Below are 26,560 nucleotides of genomic sequence, written 5' to 3' on the forward strand. Positions count from 1 at the left end.
CTTGTGCTTACTGGGACACTCAGGTTAATCCTGACTGTAATAATAATTCGTAAGAATTCATGTTTTTTCTTGTTTTTTCTATTGTTACTTTTTTCAGACATTTTAATTAATTGTGTTGATAAAATTTATGTTGTACATAGTTTCTTTTTTTTTTTTTTTTTTAAAAGGAAAAACAATGCAAATAAAGGTGAAGCATTTACATTTTTATTTACAGAAATTTAATCCTTTTTTTTTTCAACAAGTTTCTCAAGCAAACCAAACAGTCTGTCCATTCTATCTTTTGCCTCCTGTGCTCTTCTTTCCTCCATTTCCCTCTGTAATCTCATGTCCTCTCTGATTAAATCCAAAAACTCATCCCTGTCCTTCTTTCTTTTTGCCCCTCTTTGCTCCACCTGGCCCTCATCTTCCTGCTCTTCCTCATCCAACACTTGGTTGCCCACTGCTGAACTGGGCCCTGGAGTGCCCTCATGGATGGAAGCAATTAGCACTGGAGGCTTGGTAGAAGGCCTCTGTCCTAACACCTCATCCATGAGGGCAAACCAGGGCCATGTAGCAGCGGTGGGCTTCCCGCTCACTCCCTCGCCTGACCCTGGATACTTGAAGTCCTAAAGGCAGAGGAAATAAAAAGTGGCAGTTGACAAAAAAAGCAACAGTACAGGTTTACATGAATAAGTTTCTAACTTGCTAAAAAAAACAAACATATTTGAATACAGCTGTACATACTTTGTATTTTTTTTTTTAGATTGTCCCATTTTTCGCCTGCAAAGGGGTGACTTTACCCTGCAGGCCCATCTTCTCAAGAATGGCCCTAACAGACAGAAAATAATAGAGCATATCAATCTTCTTAATTCCTGAACAGTATCCATAGCAAAATGTACACACTTCGGACTAAAAGACAGATTAAGCTCTCTCCCTTATGCCTAACAGATTAAAAGCGGTATATTGTTGCTGTACCTCCAACCCACAGTGGCTGACTTTTTGGCACCGGTAAACAGTTGCTCATTGTTGCTCCGGAGTAATCGGCCTTCAAATGCAGCCTCCGGAGGATGCAGCCGACATTTTGGGACACAGCTTGACTGTAGAAAACATGGACGACGCGACAGGTCCCCAAAAATGAAGCCAAAACGTCTCTATCGCCCCCAGGTGTCTGGCTGCAGTATAGGTCATAAACCCCGCCTCCTCCATGTTAGCGGATGGGACTGGGGTCAGACTAAAATAAATTAATTCTCCTTAGATAAATTTTTTCCAAAGATTCTTTCTTTTGTTATTAATAGTTCTCATCATGCTGATTGATGTCCAAGGGGTCTCCTCTCCCATAAGTTTGATTCTAATTCCTACCGCGGTGATGTTAAATTGGGGTGAAACGTAATCATAACAGCTTTGACTGGCAGCTGCAGTCATGGAGAAACTTGCGTATCTCTGTTCGGGAATAGCAGATAGAGCGTAGGCTCTGAGAGGAGGGCCAGCGTTTACGCTATGAAAACACGACCGAGTGTTTTAACCTGACAGCCTGAGGTGTTCTTCAGTAAACTGGACTACCCGACTGAAGGACCCGAGGCCCCGCTGCACTTTTTTGGTAAGTTAAACGTGTTTGTAAGCTAATCCGTAACTACCGTTCTTAGCTAGGTCCTGAGACCTAGCTAGCTAAAATGAGCACTCGGCTGGCAGGGTTCATTTAGCTAATCTGTGCAGGTGAATGAATTTGCTAAAGAAATCAAGAGAAACGCCCCGGGCTACTCAGTCGCTAATTACTGTTACTGTACTTTTATTACAAGTATTATACTGTAAAAGCAACAGGCTGCACCCTGCTGCAGCTCCTGTGCAGAGCTGAATATTAAATATGTGCAAACAACAGCATGTTTTCAGTCTCTTGCCACATCTGTAAAGACAGTAACTTTTTTTTTTAAAAAAAGCTTGTACCTTGTAGCTCCTCATTAATCAGGAACTATGGATTAAAGTACTGTAGTGTACTGTAATACTGAAAAAAATGTAAGAGAAGAACTTCAGATCCTGATTGTGTGAGGACAGAAGAATCAGCTTTATATCAATTTTGAGAGATAAAATTTATATCTGAGTTTGGTGGTTCTGTTCTCTTTGTAATTACAGGAGCTGCCCTCAGTTTCAGACCTCAGCACCACCCAGTGACAGCAGACAGATTATCCAACATGTTCACATGTTAACTGCAAAATGAACTGATGAAAACAGTACAAAGGTTAAAGTACCACATGTGCTGTAGTGAAAGCTGCAGCTTTATTGATAAAGTTAAAGACAAAAAAACAAAAGGATTAATCACTCATGTAACTGTGTCACTATATATCAGCATTAACAGTTCAATTCAATTCAATTCAATTCAATTTTATTTATATAGCGCCAAATCACAACAAAAGTCGCCTCAAGGCGCTTCATAGATACAGAGAAAAACCCAACAATCATATGACCCCCTATGAGCAAGCACTTTGGCGACAGTGGGAAGGAAAAACTCCCTTTTAACAGGAAGAAACCTCCGGCAGAACCAGGCTCAGGGAGGGGCGGCCATCTGCTGCGACCGGTTGGGGTGAGAGAAGGAAGACAGGATAAAGACATGCTGTGGAAGAGAGACAGAGGTTAATAACAGATATGATTCAATGCAGAGAGGTCTATTAATACATAGTGAGTGAGAAAGGTGACTGGAAAGGAAAAACTCAATGCATCTTGGGAATCCCCCGGCAGCCTACGTCTATTGCAGCATAACTAAGGGAGGATTCAGGGTCACCTGGTCCAGCCCTAACTATATGCTTTAGCAAAAAGGAAAGTTTTAAGCCTAATCTTAAAAGTAGAGATAGTTTCTGTCTCCTGAATCCAAACTGGAAGCTGGTTCCACAGAAGAGGGGCCTGAAAACTGAAGGCTCTGCCTCCCATTCTACTTTTAAATACTCTAGGAACAACAAGTAGGCCTGCAGAGCGAGAGCGAAGTGCTCTAATAGGGTGATATGGTACTACAAGGTCATTAAGATAAGATGGGGCCTGATTATTTAAGACCTTGTATGTGAGGAGCAGGATTTTGAATTCAATTCTGGATTTAACAGGAAGCCAATGAAGGGAAGCCAAAACAGGAGAAATATGCTCTCTCCTTCTAGTCCCTGTCAGTACTCTTGCTGCAGCATTTTGGATTAGCTGAAGGCTTTTCAGTGAGTTTTTTGGACATCCTAATAATAATGAATTACAGTAGTCCAGCCTGGAAGTAATAAATGCATGAACTAGTTTTTCAGCGTCACTCTGAGACAGGATATTTCTAATTTTAGAGATGTTGCGCAAATGGAAGAAAGCAGTCTTACATATTTGTTTAATATGTGCGTTGAAGGACATGTCCTGGTCAAAAATGACTCCAAGGTTCCTCACAGCGTTACTGGAGGCCAAGGTAATGCCATCCAGAGTATGAATCTGGTTAGATACCATATTTCTAAGATTTTCAGGGCCGAGTACAATAACCTCAGTTTTATCTGAATTAAGAAGCAGAAAGTTAGCGGCCATCCAGGTCTTTATGTCTTTAAGACATTCCTGCAGTTTAACTAATTGGTGTGTGTTATCTGGCTTCATGGACAGATAGAGCTGGGTGTCATCTGCATAGCAGTGAAAATGTATGCTATGTCTTCTAATGATGCTGCCTAAGGGAAGCATGTATATTGTAAACAGAATTGGTCCTAGCACTGAACCCTGTGGAACTCCATAATTGACCTCAGTGTGTGAAGAGGACTCTCCATTTACATGCACAAATTGGAGTCTATTAGATAGATATGATACAAACCACTGCAGTGCAGTACCTGTAATACCTACAGCATGTTCTAATCGCTCTAATAGGATATTATGGTCGACAGTATCGAACGCTGCACTGAGGTCTAGCAGGACAAGCACAGAGATGAGTCCACTGTCAGAGGCCATAAGAAGATCATTTGTAACCTTCACTAAAGCTGTTTCTGTGCTGTGATGAGCTCTGAAACCTGACTGAAACTCTTCAAATAAACCATTCCTCTGCAGATGATCTGTTAGCTGTTTGACAACTACTCTTTCAAGGATTTTTGATATGAAAGGAAGGTTGGAGATTGGCCTATAATTAGCTAAGACTGCTGGGTCTAGAGATGGCTTTTTGAGTAAAGGTTTAACCACAGCCAGCTTGAAGGCCTGTGGTACATAGCCGATTATTAGAGATAGGTTGATCATATTTAAGATCGAAGAATTAATCAATGGCAGGACTTCTTTGAGCAGTTTTGTAGGAATGGGGTCTAAAAGACACGTTGATGGTTTGGAGGAAGTAATTATTGAAGTTAACTCAGAAAGATCAATTGGAGAAAAAGAGTCTAACTTAACATCAATGGTACTAAGAGTAGCTGTAGATAATATTACATCTGTGGGATGATTACTGGTAATTTTTTCTCTAATGATAAAAATTTTATTTGTGAAGAAGTTCATGAAGTCATTACTAGTTAACGTTAAAGGGATGGTTGGCTCAACAGAGCTCTGACTCTTTGTCAGCCTGGCTACAGTGCTGAAGAGAAACCTGGGGTTGTTCTTATTTTCTTCAATCAGTGATGAATAGTAAGATGTTCTGGCTTTGCGGAGGGCTTTCTTATAAAGCAGCAAACTATTTCTCCAGGCTAAATGATGATCCTCTAAATTTGTGACACGCCATTTCCTCTCCAGATTACGAGTCATCTGCTTTAGGGTACGTGTTTGAGAATTATACCACGGAGTCAGGTACTTCTGATTAGAGACCTTAGTTTTCACTGGAGCTACAGTATCCAGAGTCGTACGTAGTGAGGAGGTGAAATTATTAACAAGATAATCGACCTCTGTTGGGGTAGCGTTCAGATAGCTGCTCTGCTCTGTGTTGGTACAGGGCATTGAAGATGATAACAGTGGGTGGATTATATTCTTAAACTTAGTTACAGCGCTTTCAGAAAGACATCTACTTTGATAAAATCTACTCTCCACTGCTGTGTAATCAATTATTGTAAATGTAAATGTTATCAGGAAATGATCAGACAGGAGAGGGTTTTCAGGAAACACTGTTAAATGTTCAGTTTCTATGCCATATGTTAAAACAAGATCTAGAGTGTGATTAAAGTGGTGGGTGGGTTCTTTTACATTTTGAGAGAAGCCAATTGAGTCTAATAACAGACTAAATGCCATGTTGAGGCTGTCATTTTTAGCATCTACATGGATGTTAAAATCACCCACAATAATTATTTTATTTGAGCTCAGAACTAAATTAGATATAAAGTCTGAGAAATCAGACAGAAACTCTGTGTAAGGCCCAGGTGGACGATAGATGATAACAAGTAAGACTGGTTTCTGAGTTTCACAGCTGGGGTGGACAATGTTAAGCATCAGGCTTTCAAATGAATTAAAAGTCTGTCTTGGTCTTTCATTAATTAATAGGCTGGTGTGAAAAATTGCTGCCACACCGCCCCCTCGGCCTGTGCTTCGAGGTTTCTGGTAGTTAGAATGACTCGGGGGTGTTGATTCATTTAAACTAACATAATCATCCTGCTGCAACCAGGTTTCTGTAAGGCAGAGTAAATCAATTTGTTGATCAATTATTAAGTCATGTACTAACAGAGACTTGGAGGAGAGAGACCTAATATTTAATAATCCACATTTCACTGTTTTACTCTTTGGTTCAGATGTGGATACTGTATTGTTCTTTCTTTTTGATTGTTTATGTTTAAGTTGTTTGTTGCTGGTTTTTAGTTTGTTTTTAGTCTTTTTGGAAGCTGACACAGTCTCTATGGAGATGGGTTTTTGGGGGGGTAGCAGGAGGAGAGAAGCTGCAGAGAGGCGTGTAAGACTGCAACTCTGCTTCCTGGTCCCAACTCTGGATAGTCATATTTTGGGGGGTTTAATAAATTTGTCCATATTTCTAGAAATGAGAGCTGCTCCATCCAAAGTGGGATGGATGCCGTCTCTCCTAACAAGACCAGGTTTCCTCCAGAAGGTTTGCCAATTATCTATGAAGCCCACATCGTTTCTGGGACACCACTCAGACAGCCAGCAATTTAAGGAGAACATGCGGCTAAACATGTCACTCCTGGTCTGATTGGGGAGGGGACCAGAGAAAACTACAGAGTCCGACATTGTTTTAGCAAAGGACCTCAGTTTGGTGTTTCACAAAGCTGCTGATCTCAGACCTGCACAGCTTCCGTTTTAAACACTTGATGTACTCAGCTGCATGAAGAGCACATGAGATTTTCTCTAACACAATTAAATAAAACCTGATGAAGGTCAAGGTCATCACTTGTATGCTTAACTACAAACTTGTCATCTGGAATTCTTTCACAGTTTTTTGCACATAGTGGGTTATTTACCATAAAGTGTCTGTGAAGGTTCTCAGTCATCCAGGTCATCGTAGTCAAAGGAGCTTGCAAAGAAAAGCGTCTGGACTTGGAATGCCCAGACCTCTACATTGGAGAGACCAAACAGCCACTTCACAAGCGCATGGCACAACACAGAAGAGCCACCTCCACAGGACAAGACTCAGCAGTCCATCTGCATCTTAAGGATAAAGGACACTCTTTCGAGGATGCCAATGTTCACATTTTGGACAGAGGGTTTGAAAGAGGAGTGAAAGAAGCCATCTATGTCCACTGTGAGCGACCATCTTTGAACAGAGGCGGGGGTTTACGACACCAACTCTCTGCCATCTATAATCCAGTTTTGAGATCCCTTCCCAGACGCCTTAACGCCCACTCACATCCTGGGCCATCTGACCTCAGGAATTCGCATGATAAGGTGGGGCCAGGTTTCACAATGAACACACCCGAAACTCTGGCTGATTGGGACCCACACCCAGTTTCACACCTTGGCTCAGGCGATTAGAGGATCATCAGGGGGTCCTTTTGTCCCTCTGTGGGGGGATACTCCCACTAGGTTTATATCTGGGACTCTCCACCATTTGACCTTAGAACTGAAGAAGCTTCTCGGATGAGAGGTGAAACATCTTCAAGTAACTTAAAGAAGTCCAGACGCTTTTCTTTGCAAGCTCCTTTGATTACCATAAAGTGATTCAGAGTTATTCATACCAGAGTAACCAGAGAGGATCATATATTTTTAAATATATAACTTTCTACAGGACTGAATATAATATCTTTATGTAAAAGTCTGGAGCCTCTGGGGAGTATCCGAGTATTTATAACATTACACAAACAAAGGTCTCCATCACAGTGTTCATGAAATGCTGGGTTTATCCATCTCCTGGGGCGGGCCTACGGAGGAGTGCTGAAGATTTCCCTATGAGGGAGCTGCTGGTGAAGATCATGAGTCCTGCTTGATCAATGCCATGAGCAGAGGTGGGTAGTAACGAGTTACATTTACTCCGTTACATTTACTTGAGTAAGTTTTTGAAAAAAATGTACTTTTAAAGTACCTTTTTTGCACAATATTTTTTACTTTTACTTGAGTACATTTATGAAGAAGAAACGGTACTTTTGCTCCGCTACATTTGCAAAATTCGACTCGTTACTTTAAAAAAAATAATTAGTTTAACACATTAGATAACATGCCGAAAGCGGACTTTCCGGTAACTTTTTTACCAATCAGATGTGGCCATGCAGTCACATGACCAGTTTCAAACTGTGGCGGGCAGAGCGGCCCAAGTGTTTCAAAGTAGCGGACACACGGAAAGAAGAAACATGAAAACATGGCAGAGTCTACGCTAGAGCTGAAGAGGATGAACAGCATTTTCCTCACATACTAAGAGTGTTTCGCTTAAAAGCAGCACAAAAGAACAGCTATGTCTTCAGTGTCGATGTCTTCAGTGAGAGCCAAAACAAACCAACTTTTCAGCGTGAAACAACTCAACTCGTGTAACCTGAGGAAAACGGTAAGTTTTCTCTAATATCTTTTTAGCTGTGGTTAGCTGGATGTCAGTTTTATGTTACAGCAGCTGTGTAGCGCTCGAGCTGTGAGTCATATTTTCGGCGCTACGTTGTAGTGAGACAAGTTTGTGGGTGTTTTGTGCAGCTTCAGCTGTCTTTTTAACTGCTCGCTGGTTAACTAGCGCGAGCCATAAGCTAACAGCTAGCCTGGTTAATGACGCTAGACAGGGTTCGTATGGGTGCTTAAAATCCTTGAAAATGCTTGAATTCTAATGTCGTCTTTTCAAGGTTTGAAAAGTGCTTGAATTTCAGATGTGGTGCTTAAAAGTGCTTGAAAATGTAACTGTATTTCATTCACAATAAATAGCTATCTGATTGAATTGTTTTCTTATCAGATAGGGTTAGGGTTATATTATTTACTGTAGGTATTGGTGAAAAAAGCTTTATGTTGTGAAAAACTGAAATCTGGAAATTAGAATTGTTGTGCTTTATTTTGTTGATGTTTTTACATATATTTCTTTTGAAAATAGTAGAATTTGTATATGTATTTTTGTTTGTCTGATAACATTTATTTAAAAAATAAATCGGACATTTCAAACAGTTACTCGCTACTTGAGTAGCCTTTTCGCCAAGTACTTTTTTTACTCTTACTTGAGTAACTTTTTTGACGACTACTTTTCACTTTTACTTGAGTAATAATATTTTAAAGTAATGCTACTCTTACTTGAGTACAATTTTTGGATACTCGACCCACCTCTGGCCATGAGCTTCAGTGTTCCTGGTGTTTCTTAAATGATGCCTCTTTCAGTGGGTCAACAGAACTTCTGGCACAGGACAGCTGTGATGAAAGAAAGGGAAGAAGTTTCTCCAAACCTCTGGACCCAGAAACCCAGCTTGGTCCTGATGGTCTCCCTCACTAGTTTCTCTCCAGGGTGAATGTAGCTGTTGATATAATATGGACTTTATTATTAAATGAAAAGAACAAATTAGACTACACTACTGAAACGTTCTGCTGATGTTTTTAAAGTTTCCATGTTACCAGGATGTAAAGGGCTCTGAAGATTTAAACAGTTTTAGATCCATTACACTCACAGTCTTATGTTAAAATCTCAAAGGACAGCATTATATTTTTGATATTAACAGTAACTCTGGGCTTCTGTAGAGTGTGCAGATGATCTCATCGCTGTCTAAAAATGGATAAAAAAAACATAAGTGCTGAATCCTACAATAACACAGACTATTAGAGTATTAGGTGTATAGCATGCTAACTAGCTAGCAACAAGCCTCCAACACAGTGCGTATGCTAGCGGCTAATCTAACTAACGAATTAACAACAGAGTGATTTTAGAACTATAAGATGATAAGCTGTGTGTCTTTTTTTATTACAGTGACATGGTTGTATTTACCTTAATTTAACGAGTCATCAGTCGTAAACCAGCAAAAAAACTCGAGCAGCCGGGCTATGTAAAAAGTGTAGGGCGGCGTGTTTGCGGTCACGTCCAGCGGGTGTGTGGGCGGGAGCGTTACACAGTCGCTCCACCTCAAGTCACTACTGCGCAGACTCTGGCTCCAAATTTGCAAGATGGCAGCCTCCACAAGCGGGGTATTTTGGCTTCATTTTTTCACAATGGGAGGAGGCAGTGTCGCATCGTCCATCTTTTCTACAGTCAATGGTTCTCAACAAGAACTGGGTTTCGATACCCATCCCTATTCACAACCAATGCGCACTTCCCCCCTAGTGGCCAGTGGTCTCTGGGCCTATGAGACTGAGGCCTAACATGATCATTAACCAGTTAAAACCTGGGTATTCATTACTTTTAAGACTTGGACAGATATAGACAGTGTATGGCATATTATGGAAAAGGCTATTTTAACAGAAAGAAAAGATAAGAGAAAAAAAAAGTACTAACTGAACACATAGAGAACATTTCAGCCAGCAATTACCTGTACTGACAGGTACATTCACATGTCACCCAAAGTGGAAGGGCATGGCGTTTATTTTCATGCTTTGCACAAACCATCCTGTATAGAGAATTTATTGCAAGAAGACACCGAGTAACACCTCTTGACTTGTTCTTTTCAACTGTGCTCTTCACTGAGGACAGCTCATTGTGGAGTGGGTGGAAAGTGTTGTCTGCGGTGGTGCATAGCTCTGTCTTGAGTGTCACATCACCCCAGTGACACTTTGCACAAGTTCTCACTGTGCTGCAGAATAAAAATGATGCATATACATCCACTCTCATGGGGAAGAGAGTCTTCATGGGCTTCTGGACTCCCTATTTTATTATTATTTTTGGGTCAGGGCTTGAGCCTGTCCCAACTTGTACTTGGGTCTTGGCAGACAGCAGGTAAACACCTCCGAATGACAAGCTGTCTGTCAAATGGTTTACCAGAGATTTCCATGTCTGCAAGACTCCTGATATATATCTTTACAAAGTTAGAGGAAGTCTCTCTATCGCTCAGCTTCTCGGGGAGAAGCTAGAAATGAGCAATTAGTCATTTTTAGAAAAAAGACGACTGTGTGAGATAAATTGTCTGAGCAGAGTTGTTTATGATACACTTGTTTACAACAATGAAACAGTAAAAATTGAGAGAGATGTCAGTAAATGTACAGTGTCTGGTAAAACAGTATTTAGAATTGATCAGAATGTGAATACACAAAATTTTGAAATTCAGTGTCTCAAGCAAGTTGAACAGCCAAAGTATTTTTGTCAAATATGGATAAAGTGACCAGAGGAGAAGTCCTGTCCGCTTTAGTCTTCTGGTAATATAGAAAAGCAGTTTATACCACTTTTCTCAACAAAAGTATTCATGGGAGGTGTGTGGGAGGGATAGTTTGCTGAAAGAAGACCTGTTTGCTGCTAAGAAAAGCAAATTCTCTTCTCAAAAAAGATAGCTCAGTTCCGACTCAGAGTCCAGAGAGAAATCTTAGATCTTAGTAATGGAGAATACAGGTATTTCACCGATAACGATACAGTGTGCTGTCGCAGTGGTGACACGCAGACTGAAAGGCACTCACAGTGTACAAATGATCGGATGACTGTTTCACTTGAAATAAGAAATGACAAGAATCAAGATCTGACTCGAGCTGCAACAACAGCTTTGAGATTTACAGTCCACTCACAGGCTGTAAATCTGAAGCAAGGCTCTGCTGGAAAGCAATGCCTGACAAAGATGGTCACACAGCTGTCAGGTGTCTTTGTGTGAGCCTATGATTTGTTTCTGTGTCTTCACAGATTTGAAAAAAAAGTTGAATAATTCATTAAGAAATAATTTCACTATTTTTTAAATATGCAGACATTGTCCATTCAGAACAAGTCTTATCCTATCATGCACATAAACAGTGTATAAAAGACTGGCATAGCCATAGCCATGACTGTGTTGGCGTTTTGTGTTCCATATTAATGGGATATAAAAATATCCACCCAATAAAGAATTATTTTGATGAGCAAAGTCAAAATTATTTTGTTTACCAGACTGCTGTAAGTCAGGGGTTTGAACATGGGAATCTTGAGCCGGTCTCAAGTGGTCGTACGATTAACTGCAGTTTTAAACCCCCGGGCTTTCCATGTGGCGGAATATAGAAAATGATGATTGGTCACAATAACAGACATCCCATAGTCTATTTGCATAACTGTCTAATTAATTCACCACCCCATCATACATATGTCACTCATCCTTTGCCCCATGCACCACTCATTTTGTATACATCATCAACATCAAACAGCTGCCATTGATCTGGAGCTTGCTCTCCATACAGACTCGCAACTGTGCATGGACTATAAGCTATAAGCAAACTGACAATGTAATGTAATGTAATGTACACTTTTTATTGATCCCCGTGGGGAAATTCTTCTCTGCATTTAACCCATTCACTCAGTGAAGCAGTGGGCAGCCACCAGTGCAGCGCCCGGGGAGCAGCGTGTGGGGATGGTACCTTGCTCAAGGGTACCTCAGGGTAGCCGTTCAGGGGATTCGAACCCCTGACCTTCTGATCATGGGGCAACCGCTTTACCTACTGAGCTATCCCTGCCCCCCAATGGACACCACAAAGACTCTCATAACCAACAACACTGTCCACTGCGACCGTGATTCTGCATACATGTATGAATATATCCTTTTAGAGGTGAAGACCAACCAGTACACTGAAGAACAAGCTTTAGTTTCAGTTTCACCCCTTAACACATGCATACACACTAATTTTCTAAAAGTAGGGCATAACGAAGACCATATTCTTTAATTCATCAAGTGTTTGTGCTAATGGAGGTGAGGAGGCTCTGCTTGATATAGATCAATGCTTGGGGGATATGTGCAATAAAATCTGGGCAGAGGGTTAACTGGATATATTATGGCCTTACGATGTAAGGCGAATGCTGGGGGACTGCGCTGTGAAAAAAAATATGAAAGCGCTTATAGAGTTCAGCTTTTCTCAACTCGCTTTCTGTTGAACTACATTTGGCTGGGCTGGCTGTTAACCTTTAGTCAATGATATAATTTGGGTAAGTGGTGTGTCTTTTAATTGCTAGCCTTAATTTTAGAATAGCACTCAGTAATTGAAGGCATAAAACTGTCCTCAGGTGGCTTTGGCCAGCTATAAAAGCACAGCATGCACGCAGTAACGGGGCAGCAGTTTAAGAACCAGTGCCAGTTTTGTGGATTTTATCTACTGTAACATGAAGCCGATGAAGCTTAATGTGAGAATTCAGTCAGTCAAACTTGACATTCTCCCATTTTGATCAGTAAATTCTGGCGCAAAGAAGACGCTGACCTTGGTATACAGTGCACTTTTCTTCCATTACAAAATGAGCCCAAAAAAAAAGGAAGTGAATCAAAGCACGAGTGAAGGCATGCAGCAGATAATTTAAAATCTCATTCTAAAGTTTCCACCGCAACAAGTGTAGCTTATGCTAAACATGTAAACATGGAGCAGCATAATGATGCATGTTATTATTCACATTATTATGATGTCTTCACGCTGTCAGATACCTTTTTAATGGGCTTAGAGTGAGAAAACGCCGACTGCAGGTAAATATGACCCAGAATTTTCTGTCTCCGGGGACGACTGAAGCTATACAAGCTAGCAGCAAAAGCAATATATTTTTATATATAAATGCAAAATGCATTTTTATGCTTCTGTTTTAATACAACACTGTTTTAAAATGTAATGTACTTTTGGCTGATCACTTATCGTACACGGATGCTTAAGTGGTGACCCTCTGTGACTTTATTTCCAAAGTAAAACAGGCACAAAAGCCCACTTCTGTTGAAAGGGTCATTTTTGTTGGTATTTCTATCCAAAAGCTCCCGAATATATAATTAATCTTATTTACGACTTGCAACCCTGGGAATGCAAGCTTAAGAAGAACATTTCTGGTCAGCATTACACCATCTTTCTGTTTTACCCCAGGCTCTCTAAGATGATGAGATACAGAATAATTCATCCAACTGTTGAATTTTTAATTAAAAATTCTCACCCCATATGTTATATGCCAAATAGCACTTCATTACATAAAAACTGGTCTTTAAAGCAGTTTTGGTCAGCAGTGGAAAGTTCAGGGTGTTTTTTTTCTTGTTTCTCACTCTTTTTTCTTTTCTTCATTACACTTTTTAAACGAGGTAGTGGAGGTGGGCTGATGTGCAGCCCTTTGTCCTAATACAGATGATATTACGTATTTTTTCTTCAGTAATCATCGCAATACTACCAAAGTTGTATTAGAAATGTTTTAGCATCATTATATCCTTAAAGTAGTTCAACTAAAAGACTCATATACATGATATTAATGGATCATAGTTATTGATTCACTGACTCACTTTCTATGTTGCAGCTGGAGATGACTTTAATTACTTTCACTGCTTTAATTGCTTTTAGATAGTTTTATCTATTACAGTGCAATAAGGAATGTATTACAAACTTATCCAATAACTAAATATATGACATGCAATGTAAAGTACAAGTTTCATAATTAAATTGAAGTGGAGCAGAAGTAGAAAGTAGAATAACATTGAGATACTTAAAGCACATTAAAATAATACATAGTAGACTAAAGTACTTTATTTAAGAGAACAACATTAGCTTCATCCAATATAATAATAATTGCACCCACCCCAGTGAAGCACCTAATTGACCTGCAATGCGATGGAATTAACTGAATTCAGTCTGGTTATAAGTATAAATATGGTTTATTCTGTGGAGTGGTGGAATTAATGGACAACATCTCAAAGTACAAGAGTTGGGAAATGGCAGGATACTGAACCACTGTGTAAGGTATAGTCCATTAAATATTTATACACACAATTTTGTGGTGCCTATCAAATTTTCATGTGGTTGTCTATACCTGCAGGATGTGTAACATTAAACACCCTTAGATTGCCTGTGAAATTAATTAACCCACTTTTTTATTCTCATTTCTTTTTTGTTTTATTTTCAGAAATTCCTTACTATGTTGATAATGCATCCCACAACACAGAATAATTTTTTTTCATGTCTTTGATAGCAGAAAAAAAAATCAGTGGGATGCCTGATCCCCCTTCCCCCCTGTAGGAGCAAAATGTGCTCTGTCTCTATAGTTTATTAATTTAATCCTTTAATTAAATTCTTAGCTGTATATTGTGTATTTTGTGTATGACACTAATTAGCACTTAGCGCATGCTAAACTAATATGTACAATATTGTTAAATCATATGCACTCAGCACGTTCAACACTGAGCTCACGTTAGCATTTTAGCACATAAACCAAAGCACTGCTAAGCATGAGTGCAACCTCACAGAGCTGCTAGCAAGACTGTAGACTGTTGCCTTCCACACAACAGCCCTTTGATGCTAAAATGAGTGCACTAATGTTGATAAGTTATGCACAGCTAATGAAAAGCATGTCTAAGATTTCTAAATCACCAAGCGTGATTGCAATGCACAACCCAGTCAACCCCTCGAGCACAAATATTGTTATCCTGTCTGTAAATAAGGTAAGTAGGCAAATTGTACAACACATGTCTATGGATCACACACACTAAATTAATAACTGTCTGGTGAGAGGTTTAGTATGTTGTAATATATTTGGCAGGACCAGTAATTATAAAACTAGGCCATATTGCAATGGGAGATAATTAACGTTAGCACGTCCCTGGGAGGTTTTTGTGGAGTGGGGGAGGCTTTGACACAGCCTATTCAATTATGTCCTTCCCTGTGGGTCCGGAAACCCAGAATATAGAATATCTAAATTAGGCACATGACAAATCTTTTACTAAGTCAGATGGAGCAGGTCACAAATGGCAAGGTGGCAGGCAACTTGTGGAAGCAAATTGAGTTTGAAGTTAGGTGTAGGCAGGCACAGGGTTATGAGAAAGCTTTCAGTGATATAAAAAGGTGAGAAATATACCCATCTGCTTTTTCATGTTCTGTGTTATTAAAAGGCCTCTGTTCTTCAGCAGAAGAGCACAATTTTACCAATTAAGATTTACTGGAAAACATATATTTTATATCTTTCTCATTATCAGGTTTCCATTAACTGAGGATGAGGAAATGTATAAAAATGCAACGAAACTGGCTTCAGGATGCACAAGATCTATTAATGAGATGCCAGGAACACCTCAAAATTGCCTATTGATTTCTATATTGCATATGTAGAACAAATTGCATTGGAAATCCCTACAATGTCATGTTCGTAATTTTTCCGGAATGGCCTTCCAAATGATGTTCATGACTTAATGGGATTTAATAAGGATGCATTTATATGCAAAATACTAGCTGTACACCAGAGATACTGGTGCTCTAAAAATTCTGAATGAACTTTGCAAGGGATCAGCTACAGAGTGTGTCCTCCCTCTGTCCTGAATCTAGCACATACTAGACAAAGAAATAGGTCACTCGTATCAACACGGGAATTCATGAAGTCACATTTGACCCTCAATGCGTAGCCCTTTCAACACCTGCACAATGGGTAGCCTCCTAAAAATAATATACATGCCAGCAGAGACAAAGGGAAATGGAAGAGTGGCTTGGTAATTAAAGACAATGGCAATATATATTTGGTGGCAGATTACAAATTAATGGTATAACCTATATGAAGGTTATATACTTATGTCATAGCATAGTAACAGTATATCTAGAGAATCTAGAACAGACATCTATAACGTTACTGGAGTTACTTAACATTGTTCTTTTAGAAGATATTAACTTATTTGAAGTTTTTGTGATGGCAATCAGAACAAGTAAGAAAACGGGCCAGGATCTGTTGACTGCAAAGGCCATAAGAAAGACATTTTTGTTCAAGAACTTCTCATGCCAAAAGAGAGATTAGAAATCTATTATCTTAGGATAAAAGTTTATTCTTGGAACATATTATTCTTGGAACATATTGGTTTGTAGTAACTTTACTCTCAGAATTGAATTGAGTGTTGTCACTTTGCTTGTGTATCGTGAATGCAAAAGCCCAACAAGGGACAAGGGTTGGAAATTAGCAATAGCTATAAACTCTATGTGCAGCACATTCGTTTCAAGCTCCATAATGGAATTATGTTAAACTGCATTGTCCCCTTTAAATAAATAAACATGACATAAATAATAAGAATGAATTAGTGGACCCAATCCATGCCATAACATATCATAAATGCCCCCCCAACAGCCTAACTGACTCAAACCAGATCTGCTTACTATAGTGGACAAGGGTTCAAGTTATTGACAGTACACCATCTTGTTCCTAAGTACTCTCACTGCTACAATAATATCTTACACTCATGAAGGTCTGAAATTTCATGCCACTAAAATCACAAAATTGCTTGGACGTTGGAGGGGATCAATCCAAATAACGAAAGTATCAATATCAACGCTGGTATTGGCATTGGATCTATACTAGTGTGGCAGGATTGATACTTCAGTATGTAGCCCACTTAATTGTGTTAAGTAATGTTTCTTTTCGTTTTCTTTAATAAAATAAATTCACCTCAAACATGCACATGAAAAATGTCTGAACCTTTTTGTATTGACTATTACGTCTATTTTATTTATAGCCTTTCGCACATTTAAACCAGCAGTCCCCAACCTTTTTTGCAGTTTACGTCCAACAATATTTTCACGGACAAGCCTTTAAGGTGTTGTGGATAAATACAACAAAATAAAACCAGTAGCAGTACCCAAAACAAGAAGATTTATTCATAACACATGGGAAAATACCCTGGGAAACCAAGTTAACGCTAAAAACAATTTTAAAAAAATAACGCTAAAAACAGATAAAAACTCTGAAAACCATAAATTTCACAACCGAGCCTCAACTCTCGCGGCCCGGTACCAAATGACGCCAGGACTGGTACTGGTCCATGGCCGGGGGGTTGGGGGACCCCTGATTTAAACAACGGAAGTTGATGCAAAGTGCTTTAGAGACAGACACGTTTCCAAGTCTCCAAAATGTGTTCAGAATTTGCAAAATGATGAGGATTCATCTTAAAAATCATTAAACACTGCACTGCATTGGTATTGGTATTGGCAGTATCGGCCCTGTATTTACTTGGTATTGGATCGATAACACCATTTGCAGTATTGCACACCACTAATATTTTATCCAACCACAATCAAATGTTTTCATAGTAAATCTCAACAGAATACTTACAAGACCTATAACGAAAAGCAAGACCAACGTTTCACACGCTTGTGTGATCCTTGGGTCTGTGGTACCCATTTACTGTAAGCAAGGTGATATTCTTTCATTAATTAATTTAATTGATTATTTTTTTATCATTTTTTCAACTCACTAGGGTTGTATCATTTTCTGCAAAATGGATGATTTTATTATTGAGTGCACACCGTGCACTCCGAAATACATGTATTGCCCAGATTTATTGGAGCTTAGGGTAGTACAAGTGCAGGGCTCATTGGTGAAAACAAGTAAACATGAAAGAAAAAAGCTTCCAGTCTATGTTATTTTTCTCCTATCTGGGCCAGCCTCACTGTTAGAACCGTTAGAGTGTGTGTGTCTTTGAGAGCTGAATATTCATTTCACAGACTGAACATGACCCTAACCGCCTCTTTATAGGCATTATTAAACTGAGATGCATTACCATTCCCTACATGCACCCGGTATCTACCAATACCCCTCGAAATGCTTCAAGTCCCCCACACAGCTCAGTAACAACTGACAAAAAAGAGAGCCGGTGTTAAAGGTACAATTCCCAGCTTCTCTTTTATGTGATCAGAACGATGCCACCTTGAAATGAAACTGAAAAAAAAATATTGTAAGTGAAACAAAAAAATTACAGTTTCAATTAATTGTTTTTCACTATCAATTTTAATTTCACTTTCAATACAAGATTTTTCAGTACATTTATTTCAGTTACAATATTTTTTTTCAGTTTCATTTCAAGGTGGCATTGTTCTGATCCCATAAAAAAGTCGCAGACAAACCATCCTGGCTTGAGTTCAGAGAGACCATAAATCCACCTTAAGAGCCATGTCTATGAAAGGAGGACAATGCTCTGGGATTTTCCTGAGGATCAAAACAGATGCATGATGGCAGTGTGGGAATTTGCATATCAAAATAGGAAGACACCTGATTATTCTTGTTCATATAGCTAAGAGAGCATTGTAAATTTGACATAAATCAGTGAGCACAGCATGCTACCTCAGCACTGGGTCAGCCACTGAGCTTCTTTTTTTTTTTAAAGGCTGTAAAAGAGCTTTTTCCTAGTGTAGGAAATGAACCTCTCATAACCTGTACCCTGAAGTGCTTTTTGAGGTACTTTCTCATGTCTCCACTGTATTTTACAACCTCAGGCAGTGTAGATCTGAGTAAGTAAGTGTATACACGCCAATGTAAGAGGTGGCAGGTGTGTATTTTCCCATTTCATATGCCCGTTTGAGGATATCACTGAGGGAAAAAAATCACTCACCATAGAAATGCTGAACCCTCCAATAAGAAGTAAGGACTTGGAGACATAGCATGACCTGAATTTTCAGTTACACCAACATCACTGAGAAATTGTGTTTTGCTTGATCGCCTCCTCGAAATCACCTTCAGCATCTAGGGAACGGGATACAAAAAAGTAGAACCGATGTTGAGGATCCCAGAGGTTCAAAAGCCATCAAATTTGGAAGCTAATAAGCTTGAAACACTGAATCTGTAAGAGCTCTTCACTTCATTCCTGAATAATAAATTAAAGAATTTGGGATTTAGATTAATGAGGGGGAAAGTAAGGCCTTTTTTCAGCTCAAACAGTACTCCCTGAGATGAAATAATTATGAAACCCCGAAAAGTCCAAGATGTAACAGGGCGTTTGTGTGAGTCTCTCATTATGCTACAAACAAAACGTCTCAATGCAGAGTTTTCTGGGATCACAATATCTGTTTGTCGCAATTTTACCCGACTGGTAGAGCTGTCAGCTCCAAATGAGGAATAATGCACTCCTGTTCCCCAGAAATATTGCAGCGTCCTGGCTGATGCCTCCACCACCTCTTCAATTGTTTCTAAATAATTGGGAGCCTCTCTCAGAACTGACAATGGAAATTATGAGTTCATCTCTTGTCTCCACTGGCTAATGATGCGGCAATGGATGTTCATTTACAGCGAGGTGTTCAAACACACAAGAATACAGAACACCTCTTCAGTAAAGCTGAAGGGTGTTTCTCTGTAATTTCACATGGCTTAGCTAATTTTGACGTTAAAGGAAAGAGCAGATGCCGCATTCAAATTTCGGAGATTTCACAATCTGAATGTGTGCGTCACCTTCAAAGGACATAACATCAACCTAAATAGAAAACATTGCTTAAAAATCTACAGCTGACAAAGCACATTTGATCTGTCAGACAAACATGTGGAAATAATGATGACAAGAGGATTATTTAGTAAAAGGAAACCATATTAAAACTGTAATATTGGCTCACATCCTGTAGAGAGGTCACATTTGCCTGCAAGCTCCTCCAACGCAGGAGCGGAGCAACAAAACTGGCACACAGGTTTGTCTTCTGCCCCTGAAGGTTCTCATCTAATATCCTCAAGTTGCCTGGCAACCACATACTAATAGGCTAAACTTACCCATTTTTAATGTTCATGCATCTACAATGCCTTATAAAAACACAGTAACATTTTGACTTCACTACAGTAACGTCTAATTTACACAAAACTTGAAAGCGTTCAAATCAATAAGAATGTGCTCTTTCAGTATTTAACAGACTAACTAAAGGTTACCTCGACCTGCCTCATTTTGTACAACTTGGTAGTACGACAAGTACAAGTACAGCTTGGCTCAGTTTGAGTTAATTTGACGCGCTTTAGCAGAATGCATACAGGTTTTGGACACAACCACTTAGCAGCTGTTTCTTCACATTTTCTTCATAGCTAGTTTTGGAAGGCTTTGAAATTACTGTTAAACACAATGATTTGCAAAAAGTACCTCTAAGGAGCTGACACATTATCCAGGCAACAGATGTACAGAAAAGCAGCCATATATGAAATGGATTGCAGTTAATGTATTCTGTTATGTTTGGTAAGGCTTATTCTGCCTCCTCTGACAGCTGAGTATCTATACATCTATCCTTAAAATGATGATAAAAACATAATGTGCATGCCTAAGGTGCAAGCCCACCCCTGGGTGCAGCAATTCTATCCTCCACTGACAATAAAGGGAAGATGAACTGCATCGACTCTGTGGCAGCACCCAGGGTGATTTTCCTCAGATAAAGGCACATTTTCTGGTTCAGATCTGGTTCACAACACAATGATATGAAGCTTATTTCAGTGCAAAGCTCAGAGCAGTATTGTGTGATTCTACAGATCTGGTCCTCTATTCATCACCAACAGGGCAGCTTGCAGTTTTTATCTCTTGACATCACCCACATGGAGTGTCAGTTATAATCTGAGGACCCGACTGAACTTCTATATAAATGTCTCACTTCTTTATTTAGGGTCTATTTTACCGGGGTCAGAGGACCACTGGGAGAAAATGCCACTCATGCAATCAAGAAGTTACCCTCCTTCTCATGTCTGCTCCTCTTTAGATTGCAACTCACAAATCCTTTACTTGTCAGCACTAGCAACAGCTTACCAACCCTTCATGCCACTTCAAAAAGCAGATATCTTTTGAAGTTGGCATGCAGTGGCAATTCAGAGCCAAAGAGCTAGTTTATCCTGCAGTCGTGAAGTGTCACATCTGCAGCACACGGCTGTTTGATTAAGCTAATGTCATTGATTATGACAACACGCAGAGTGATTTAGAGAGAGAAAAAAATGCAGTGAGTGCTACACATGAAAAGCGTTTTTAACATTTTTCTCAGTGCATTGCTTTTGATTCCTGCTGCACATTAGTCTTTTTACCCTCTTACTGTCCACCAGGTCACTGGTGACCCATTGTTTTATTTTAGCCAAATGCAAATTTTCACTTAGCTCTCCTTTCCATATGTTTTTGCACTGCAGTTTGTCTGTTAAAAGCTTTTCCATCTGCCTTTCACCTCTTTGGAGGTGGTTTTAAACTGTATCTATCACTCAACCCTTAACGTAAAATGGGTTGCCAGTTATCTGGTGTTAAGAGGTAAAACAGTATGTTAGTTGATTGCTAAATATGAAATTGTGTCGGGAGATAATTCCCCCCCCAAAAAAAAAAAAAGACAGTTTGCGAGTGATCTGCAGTATCATGCATTTTTGCATTTGGTGACTGGCAGTTGGTTTAAACACCAAGAACTGAAAAGTCTGTCAGAACACTAAAACACTGCCTTCTGAATCCAACTGTGCCCCAGTCTTCCAAACCCCATGCTGCAAATTAGACCGATGGGAAATGAATGAATGAGGTGACAGAAAACAAGTGGGCAGGCCGTTTCAGAGCTAGTGTGCTTTTTTTTTTTTGCAGGAGGAAGGAGGAGGGCGAGCGGCCCTGACTGCCTCCCTTTGTGTGACAGCTCTCCGCTCACTCTCTCCTCTGAGCCATATTCCGCTCTGCTTTAGGCGTGCGTGCACGCTCATCATGCACGTGTGCTCACATCAGCTGGATCTCCTTTTTTTTGTTTTTTTGTGGTTGTAGAATTGCACAGCTACACACACATACAGGGGACGTGACAGGCGACTGAGACAGCTCAGGGCCCCAGCAGGAGACACAGAGGCGGTGTGCCAAGTCATAGCCTCTCCTCTGTTCCACCTCAGCAGTATGCCTTTAGAAGGCATCGATGACACTCTGCTCACTATAGATTATATATGAGTAGCTATGTGATACTAGCAAATGAGTGCATTATTTTCCTGTCAGCACCTCATACCCGATGATCACATCAATGCCCTCAATCAACATGTGATTTAAATGAGCATAATTACATGCATTGTATTGTATCTACATCCAGTGGAAATTACATGCATGCACAGCCATAGAAAGGGTCCAGCACATACGCACAAACACAAAAAACTGCCTTTACACCGTGTATTTGCACATATTGTATGTGTAAATTGGTTTTGAAGGCAGATGTAATTGTGTTGGCAGAAACACCTCAATGTTTTTTTTTAAAAAAAAAAAAAAAAAAAACACAATTTAACTCCAAATGTCAAACACGCAGTGAGGTGATTGATATCAATTTTTCCTCTGTGTATGCTGGATGTGTTTAGTCGCATAATGTGGGTTATGTTGATTTCAGGAAAAGTGTTCTTTTTTTACATTATCTAATGACAATACCAATAAATTAAAATTCCACTTTAAAGTCACGTAAATGCTGTAAAGTGACTAAATCTGAACAAATCTGTCATTGCCCACTGATTTGTAGAGCTGACAGCTGATTAGGTGTGACACAATCCAGCCATTGCTCAACTAAATTCATGAATTTACATGAATCTTACTGATTAAACAATGTTGTTAGCTTTATCTAAGTTTTATGCAAGTTCTCCAATTATCTGCATGATGGATGGATATATAAAGATACTCAAAAGTGCCTTTTTTTCTGGCTTCAGTTTGTATGGAGGGGAGAGGAAAGTAGTGGAGCAGTCTACAAATTTTGATGAGCATAGCTCTGAACATTAACTTTATTTTTATTGCGCTAAAGGACCAGAAAGTAAAGTGTAAATTGTGCCCTGAAGAGAAACAGCCATCCCCTTCTGCTAACATGATATGGACTGTTTGCAATCATCTGTGAAGACAGCATGCTAACACAAAGCCGGTAGACAAGAACCAACACTCTTATTAAAGCTGTCGATCCCCAACCAAGCAGCCAATGCGTTATTTTTAGCAGGTAACAAAACCAGTTTCTACAGTTGAGCACATTTTAAATAATTTATATTCTTTTTAATCTTCAGTAATGCATCATAGCTTATAAATTCACATATTTGCAAGTAAAAACCAAAACTCAGCTTTCAATGAACTAGGAAAAAGCAGCGCTATATTATGATTTTATTAAATATCATATAACATATACTGTTATATACATCTATGAGGGAAATCACAAAAACTAGTGGTGTATGAGAAAAACAGATGATTAAGCTTGACAAGCTCGAGGCTTTGTTAAACGGCATACGGACGAGCCCTTGTGAACGACACATGCTCCAGATTAACAGTGGGTAACGAGTCAAGCAGAGTTAATCCTGCTTCCAGTGACAATAGTCAAATGTGGCCACATCTAATGTGCCACAGTTGACTATAGTAGTAATGTAAAGCAGTAATTTAAAGAATGGATGCAATTTAAAGGATGTATGCAAACATTCACCCAGGGGTGTCACAATATATCACTATTGATTATGGTTATGCATATACATATAATCATAATGTAAATCGTGGTTTTTTTTGTGCAATTATGAGTCTTTCGTCATGTCCCTATTCTCATATTTTTATATTGTCATTTTTATGTACACATTAAACCAGGGATGTCAAACTCATTTTACACGGACCACTTTGATCTTAGGTCCCTTTTGTGCCAGTGTAAAGACATTTACAAATTTAAACCCTGTTATATATTTTAACATAAGAAAAAAGAAGTGCGTTTTCAACAGAACATCACAGGTTTTCGGAAATGATAAAGAATGCTGTAGTAGGAGAAAGAAGTCTGTTAGCACAACACTTTGGGCTTAAATTGTAAGAAATAAATGTAAAATTACCCAATTCTTTAGTCATTTTGATGTTGTTGTTTTTTTTCTTTGTTTGTTTTTTTGGGTTTTTTTTTTTTACTGTGAACCAACTGTAAAAGTCAGAAGTTTCTATAGTGGGGAAACCAGGAAATTCTATTTCTTATCTATTTTAAGTATGCCTGCAGTAGGAAAAGCCATGAAACTTGTGGAAATATATTTAGAAGTCAAAATTTTAAGGCTTTCCTTCACATTTCCTAAAGCCAGCCAGTGGGACAAAGACATCAGTTCAAGTCCCCAACATGCCATTTAGGATGAATGTCTGTTTTATGTCTTGTGTCTCCTCAAGATCGACATTAAATGATCATATTTGATCATTTTAGTGAGTCACTTTTATTATTTTGACACTTTTGAGACCAACTTGAGGCCTGTTGTAAGTTTCCAGAAAGTATTTTACATAAGAAGCGAAGGCCTTCACGACAGACTATTTTTTATTACTGTTTTAAATGGTTAAACCCATACCAGAAAACCCCAGCCAATCTCAGCATGAAGTCAACAATAGGGTAATAGGAAGGCTGACCCTGCTGGATTGAAATGACCCGTGCAGCAAATGTATCTGAGCAAAACCTCATACTCTATTTTCACCGTTAATGTTGTCCTGGTGCGAGAGCTCACCCCATTGTTGAAATGGGGTTTATGGAAAGAGCTGCACTTTTTTCTACTTTGTGGCCACTGCAGTAGTCCAGACGACTACAGTTCTGTCACAGGAATTGGACCTGAAAGGATAACATTAAAAAAAAATATCACATATATTAGAGTTCGCATTCAGTATGCAAGACTTTAAGTATACAGAAAATGTGTTTCAGTGATAAATAACTGCTAACAGTCAATCCTCCACACGGCATCTTTAATAGCTCATGTTGGCAAATTATTCATTGTTTTAATCTTTCTGATATTTTAATCAGCCATAACTAATTTGTTTTGTTGCATTTTGTAATGTTTTTGTTTTGATAAAGATTCAATTTAGAAAGTTTAATTCACCATATTTTATTTTGATCTATATTGTCTCTAAACACAGTGAAAACAAATGAGAGATACCCAATAAGACTCCCTGTAAATGCAAAGTAAATAATGCACACAAGACAGGCTTTTCTAAACAATACATTAGCCCAATACCAGACATACAGTTACAAAAAAAGAAAAACTAACTTACAAAACCAGATAAAAATATAATTTATATTAAATACACATACATAATTGCTAACAGCGATACACAATACATGTAACTATTTTCATTTTAAGTTTATAAAAACAGAGACAGCAGGGAAAAAATAAAAACCTTTCCAGCTTAGTTTATTATTATTTTATTGTAATGCCAGTTTTCACCTTGACACAAAGTGGCCCATCCATATTCCAAAGTTAAACTCTGCTTTTATTCCTGTGAATATCATTTTCTCGAGCTCACTTTTGAAGTGCTCCATATTTAAGCATTAATTGCATGTAGCTTTAAATATGGATGTTGTCTACATCATAACAATGATGATATTCAAGTATTTTACTTTCACAGCATCTTTTTTAAATCTCCAGAAAGTGTAGTTCGAGGGCAACTTTAGAAAATCTGAAATTGAAATTTCGATGGATTTAAAAAGAAAAAATAAGGCTCCTTCCTTACAATATCAAAACAATTTGCACTCCTTCTACTGAAATAATCGACATTCTGGCCACTTTTAAATGTCCTATTTTGATAAGCATTTTCTTAATAGTTCATAGAAGCAGTGGTATAAAGCACTGTTTCTCAGGAGCTGGGCTCAGCCCCTTAGTTCCAGAGAAAGGAACTCTTAATGCTTTAGCATACCACTGTATTTTGGAAACAATTTCATGCTCCTTAACTTTGTGGGAGCAGTTTGGGAATGGCGCCTCCCTGTTTCAATATGACTGTGCACCAGTGCACAAAGCAAGGTCCATAAAGACGTGGATGAGTGGGTTTGGTGTGGAAGAACTTGACTGGCCTGCACAGAGTCCTGACCTCAACCCAGTAGAACACTTATGGGATAAATTAGAGAGGAGAGTACGAGCCAGGCCCTCTTGTCCAACAGCAGTGTCTGATGTCACAAATCTGCTTCTGGAAGAATGGTAAAAAATTCCCATAAAAACTTCTAAACCTTCCTAGAAGAGTGGGAGCTGTTATAGGTGCAAAGGGCGAACGTCATCCTTTTAAACCCTATGGATTAAAAATGGGGTGTCACTTAAGTTCATGTGCATGTGAAGGCAAATGAGCTGATACTTTTGGCAGTGTACCTATGAAATCTGTGAATCTGAATCCATGAAACTGTTACCATCTCAATCTTGTTACTCGAACGTTGTCTCCAGCTAGGCCAACCTGAGCTGTCCCTCTGATGTACTCATTTCTGTCCATCCTGGTCACTCCAAATGAAAATCTTTTTCAACTCTGCCACCTCCAGGTGCCTCCTGTTTTTTTGTTAGTGCCACCATCTCCAAACCAAAGCTCACAGCAAGTCTCACCCCCATCTTCTAAACCTGTCTTTTTTATCTTGCTGTCCCCACCCAGTCCACCCTGCCTTCACCCTCTTTTCCACCTCTCATGTGCTGTCCGTTGCTTAGGGTGGCTTTCCCCAGGTATTTAAACTCATCCACCTTCTTCTTTACCTTTCCATCTGTCTCCCTCTCATTCACACACAT

The 26,560-nt window shown here is 39.1% G+C and overlaps 1 pseudogene; it reads right to left on the reverse strand.

The window, feature by feature from the left end:
* Window positions 1-218: 218 nt before the first annotated feature.
* LOC146360926 (uncharacterized) lies at window positions 219-26,560 on the reverse strand (annotated as a pseudogene).

Source organism: Perissodus microlepis, chromosome 23, assembly GCF_051167445.1.
Source record: "Perissodus microlepis isolate ML-2025 ecotype Zambia chromosome 23, ASM5116744v1, whole genome shotgun sequence".
Classification (NCBI taxonomy): domain Eukaryota; kingdom Metazoa; phylum Chordata; class Actinopteri; order Cichliformes; family Cichlidae; genus Perissodus; species Perissodus microlepis.